Genomic DNA, 6000 nt, shown 5'->3' on the forward strand with positions numbered 1-6000 from the left:
CACATGTAATAGACATTTAAAGAGATATTAAACTTTAACAGTAATCATGAAAATATGAAGCAAGACCAAAAATGAGATTGCATTATTTAATTGTTGAAAATTAAGACACATTAAAGAGGATACGAATCTTTTTCACATTGCTGAGCAAAGTGTGAATTGTTATAACAACTTTGGAAAATAATTTTATATTATCTTATAAAGTTAACACCTTTATAAGATTCTGACCATCCTATGAGTCAGAAGTTCTGTTTGTAGTTGTGTACAAATCCTCACATATGTGCATTGGAGGACATGTAGAAAAATGTTCATGGCACCACCTTTGTAAGAGAAAGAAACAAAACAAAACAGTAATAGAATTACCTAAAATGTGGTATAGTCACACAATGGAATACTATAAGAATGGAATACTAATATTACAATGGAGGAATACTAGCTACATAATGTTGAATAAAACAAGACCCTGTGTGACAAACTTTTTATAAACAAAGAACAAAAAAACTGAAACAAATATATATTTAGGCATATGCATGTATTTGATAAAACTAAGAAAAAACAAAGGAATTATATCAACTTTAGGGAAGTGGTTACCTCTGGGGTGGTTAGGAGAGGACAGGGTAGGGAAGGAGCATGGAGCTAAATGTAAATTACTAGTAAGGTTTTAGTTTTGGGATCAGTAAGTGGGTTCATGAGTATTTCATTTTCATTATATTATTAAATAATAAAGTAATATGCTAGTTATAAGAAATAAACTTAAAACATGAGGACATAAGTTGAAAGTAAAAGAATGTGTTAAGGTGATTGGTTAGATCAGATTGCCTTACACATAGTAGAAGTAAATGATTTTTCCATGAAACTTATTTCAGTAGATGTGTGTGTATTTGTACGTAGGTAGTGATTCATGATACAACATATATTTCTTATTTAGAGTTGAGGTTAAAAAACAGTTTGACAACTAGTACCCCAAAGAACCTCTTGTTGAGGTCCACCAGCAGATATGTACAAGCAAGTTCATGGCAGCATTGTTTGTTACAACAAAAACAAAAAACACATGTGCTACCTATAGGAAAATGGAGATATATGTATATGTGTGTGTATATATCTATATCTATCTATATATATGTAGTCATACTTTGGAATACTATACAGCACTGAGAAATAAAACCACATGCATCAAAAAGATGAATCTCAAAACTAGTATGTTGAGGAGGAAAAAGCAAGTCATAGAAATGTACAAGGTATAATTCTATTTATATAAAACTTAAAGGTAGGCAAAAGTGAACACTAGTTTACGGATACACACATATGACATAGTAATAAAGAAAAGCAAGGGAATGACCAACATAAAAACTCAGGACAGTGGTTACTTTGGGGATCAGATGGGGTTAGAGATGGATCAGCAAAAATCCCGCAGGGGGCTTTGAAGGTACTGGTGGGTATACAAGGATTTGTTTTATTATTGTTGCTATTGAAATCAATAAGTGTAGGTTTTGCATACTCTTTTGCATGTATGAGAAATTTATGAAACAAAAGGAAAATGCTGACCACAGCTTGTGCTCTCTAGCCCCTACTCATTTCTACAGGTTAAAGTTATTGCCCTACCCAAGGTTTCCTACCAAGTCTTGGGACTGGCATCCCCAGTCCCAATTTATTGCCCTCCTGTCAATCTTCTGCACTGCTTCTAGACAATCACATCTCATGTCAGGCCACTGTCCTGCTTAGACACCCTCTGTGGCTCCCCAGTGCCCATCCATAAGCCTAAGCACCTCAGTTCCACACATTTTCTCCACCTGAGGTAGCCTTCCCCTCCTCTACTTTCCTTTAAGTTCCACTTCAGCCCAGAAACTTCCATTTTCCCATCTGGGGTCAGAGTATGGCCCCCTTCTACCCTATGCCCCTGAGGCCTACTGGGCAGAACTCTGTGATTGTAATGAGGTGAGAGGTCACAGAGCCCCCAGGAAGAAGAGGCCCTAGTCCTCAGTGGCAAGGATTCCGGTAGCTCTTGGGCTAGAGCTGGGCTTTGGTGCTCAAGAGAGGCTTGGAGGAGACCACAGTTCTTTCTCCATGGTGAGACTCATACACGTGGCTCCCTGGTCACACAGGGATGAGGTGTCTTGGACTCCACCCAGATCTGTTGGGCATACAGCTTTTGGGAACAGGAGCAGAAAAGTGGGGGGCAGTGGGAACACAGCAGAAATTGAGATGATGTTTTGAGGTCTGTTCCCCCACACTCCATCTCCCCTAGAAGAAAGTTTGCAATGGGCTGGTGTGAACAGTTCTTGCTCTCTGGGTTGAGGGGGTGTGTATGACCTTGGTGGAGAGGAAAGAGCATGGGCTTAAAATGCAGTCTGGCTCAACTGTTGGCTGGCAGGGTCACTCACTCCCCTCTTGCACGTGGTGGATGGAATGAGCCCCAGTTTGCCTGAGGAAAGACAATGGGAAAAGTCACATCCATCTGGCCAACTTCATGGGTGGTTGTGAGGCCCCAGTGAGATGGTGGAGTAAAAGCTTGTGAAAAGCATCAGGCACTGTGCAAGTGTGAGTTACTGTTCCCTGGCTATTTGTGTATTGAATGCACATGGGGGCAAGAGGCAAGAAGGGAAGAGGTCCCCTGATTTCATAGACAGCACTTCCCATAGCAGCCTTGGGTTTGGGGAAGAGCTGGAATCTAGATCACTGTCCCTGGTTTCTGATTAATGGCATTGAAGTTAAGGACATTTCTTCCTAATCCTAGATTTTAAAATGTGTTTTTTAAATTAGGAAATATTGAATTTCATTAATTTTTTTGTACTAATTTAAGTGGTTAGATGTTGTAAACTACAATAATCAGTTTCCTAGAGTTTAACTCTCCCTGTTCCTTGGATAAACCCTATGTGATCTCGGTCCCAAAACTCCCCTCAACAGATCGCTGCCCTGTGTTGCTGCCCTTCCTGCCTGAGTTCAGGCTTCCTTTGGCATCTTCTGGCCCCATGGGCACAAGGCAAGCTCACTGTGTTCTTTCAACAACCTTTGGAGATAGGAAAAATGATCACTCCCACTTCACAGATGGAGAAAGGGATGCCCAGAGAGGCTAGGTGACCACTGGTGACAGCAGGTAGATGGGCAGCCCTGTCTGCCCTCCTCACCTCCTGACTATAGCTCCCTTCTGCCGCCTGCTCCACAGTGTGAGGAATTAAAGGCAACTGTGCAGAAACACACGCAGAGCCTGAAGCCCAGCAAGGAGGATCTGAACAGGCTTAATCAGGCCATCCAGCGGCTGACTGTGGAGGTGGGCAGTGCTGAGAGTCAGGTGAGAGGTGGGACTGGGCGGCAACCGAGTGGCCGTGGCGGGATGGTGACCATTATTTATGACAACTGCCCCTCCCCACCTACCCTTTGGATTAGATGGCTACACTTTCTCTTAGTGAATGTCTAAGCATTCAGCAGTGCAGCTGCATGCATATATCATGCTTACCTTTGCCTAGGACTCTGTATATTTTATGTAAGTAATGAACATGTAGGTAAATCTGTATGAAGACATATGCTTGTTAGTACATCATTATCTTTTTACTTGTGTATGTTCATTTTTATGTCTGTGTTTTGTTTTTCTCACTTAGTATTAAATTTGAGCCCATCTTCAGAAATTGCAAGATATTACCTAGAAACCCAGTTTTCTGGGTTCTATTTCAAAATGTGAAGATCTGGCAATGTTAAATTATGATTCTCAAATGGCAACATTTGGCTAGAGGAGAGAGGCCTCTATCATCTCTCTCTTCTTCACATGCGGTATAGGCTGCCTGGTGTGCCGCAGTCCCCACCACTCCCAATCCCATCCTTTGGATTTGAGGCAGAGGGTCCCTTGCCATTTATCACCGTCCTGGCTGCATGTTATTATCCTTGCAGAAGAGAAAAGGTGCTGAGTCAATGTCGCTAGAGAAATGCAAGTCTGAAAATATAAAAGAGGTCCTGGTGATTTCAGGAAATGGGAGAGGGCAGATGTCTGTGGAACTGGGTACTCCTGATATATATTTAGCTTTCACCTTTTGATGCTTCCAGCTAGGCCTCTTCAAGCACTTGCATTTGTGAGCCTTAGAAAGGAGCTGGTCCTCCAGGATGCTATCTTTCTCCCATTCTCTCTTAGCCTCCTCTTTTACCCCACCCCCCTCCCAGCCCTCTCACACCCCCGCTGGCTTAGGTCTCACTCCATGGAGGGAAGTGCTTCTGTTCCTGGTCTTTTCTTGCTTTCTGCAGATGCAAGTGTCTCAGGCTTGGAAGGGTATTCATGGAGAGAGATCTCCCTTGTACAGGAATGGGTGACTCTGAGAAGGGATAAGCTGCTGAGGTTCCGAGGGGGCAGAGTGGGTGGGTGGGCCATCATGGTCAGGCTCCCACCAGCCACAACTGTTCTGGTTTCCCAAGCAGCAAATACACTTCACCAAGGTCTTAATATTTTTCCTCCTGAAGAGTATAAACTCTAGTTTCCTGTGAGGAATGGATATTCTTCTTGCTAGTTTTCCTTAGGAAACAATAACCACAGCATTACATGCCAAAGAGCATTGGATGCTTCTGGGATTCTGGCTCTTATTAGAAGTTTCTCCATACTAGACGTAAAAGGCTCTCTCTCAGCCATCCTAGATATCCAGTTTCAAATCTTCACCCTGAAGGTAGACAGGTGGGCAGGTTCTTTTCATCTTGCCATACAGACAAACACAAGTTTTGGAACAGGTGTGCTCACTCCTTGCAACCATGGACAATCTCCAATCCCTCATTGGCTCTGCAGCCTCAGAGCAAGGTCTGGATCCTCAAGGGGGAAGGAGTGAGGGCCAAGAATGTCCTTCTGTCCTTGGTCTATCCTTCGCCCCCTAAGCCCTGTGAACTAGAGGAAGCCAAGGACCTGCCAGCTCTGCAGGAGGAGGGTGGCTCTGGCAGCACCAAGGGTAAGCTGGCCTGGCTGGAGGCTGCCCTGCAGTGAGCTAAGCAGGATGTGATGCAGCAGCTGTGTGAGTACCGGGAGCTGTGATCGTCAAGTGGGGCCTGGACTTTGAGATTGCCGCCTACCACAAGCTGCTGGAGGGTGAAGAGAGTGGGTGATGGGTCAGCTGGGAAGTGCTTCAGATGTGGCTGCAGTGAGGAGTGCAGGGGCACAGGGCAGGCACCATGGTCATCAGCCAGGAAAGGGTGGAGAGGGATGACCTGGGTATCCAGGAACTCCTTCCTCTAGAGCTAGTTTTCTCTCACCATCTTATAGCCCTTTGAACAAAAAGTTCTAGCTGATGTGTACTTTTGGCACCTGGAACGGGGTGACCCATAGTCATCCACCCCAGTATCAGACACCAGGGGCCAGTTTGTCCATGGAGACAGCTGCAGGGACCAAGGCCTAGCCAGTGGGAATAAGGTTCCTGTGTGAAGTGCCTTCTTCTCAACTCTGCCCCTCTCCCCAGGCCTGGGGAAGGTGGGGTTACATGACCAGATGGGGCTTGGCTTTCAACTCAGTAGACAACAGTAGGAGACAAGGGCTGTCACCAGGCTAGGGGAGGGAGGGAGAACTGATCACCCATGCCACAGGCATATTGCATTGATCACCTCCTTTACACCTCACAAAACCCTGGCAGGGAGGTCCTATTATCCCCATTTTACAGATGAGGGGTAACTTTCAGAGAGGTTAAGTGACAGCTTTAGGGACACACAGGTAGAGTGATTGAGCGAGGCTTGAACACTAGTCTTCAGATTATGGAGCTACCTGCTCTGGGGTCTCCTTTAGAGGTTTAAAATGTTCCCTCACGGTGTCACCTTCCAAAATCAAGTCAGGCCAAAGAAAGTGTAGTTTCTTTTTTTTTTTGGTCTTCTCTTTCCTCCAAAAAGTCATCAACAAAATGAGTTATATGAATTTAAGGCAGGAGTGATCAGAGCGCGCCAGGGAGCTTGCAGGGTGGAAGGACTGCTGTCTGGGAGGGTCAGGAGTGTGTATCCTGGGGAATGCAGAATACCAAACCTAGTAGACAGATGGACTCACCTGCTTCCTTC

This window comes from Pongo abelii, chromosome 10, assembly GCF_028885655.2.
Source record: "Pongo abelii isolate AG06213 chromosome 10, NHGRI_mPonAbe1-v2.0_pri, whole genome shotgun sequence".
Lineage (NCBI taxonomy): Eukaryota > Metazoa > Chordata > Mammalia > Primates > Hominidae > Pongo > Pongo abelii.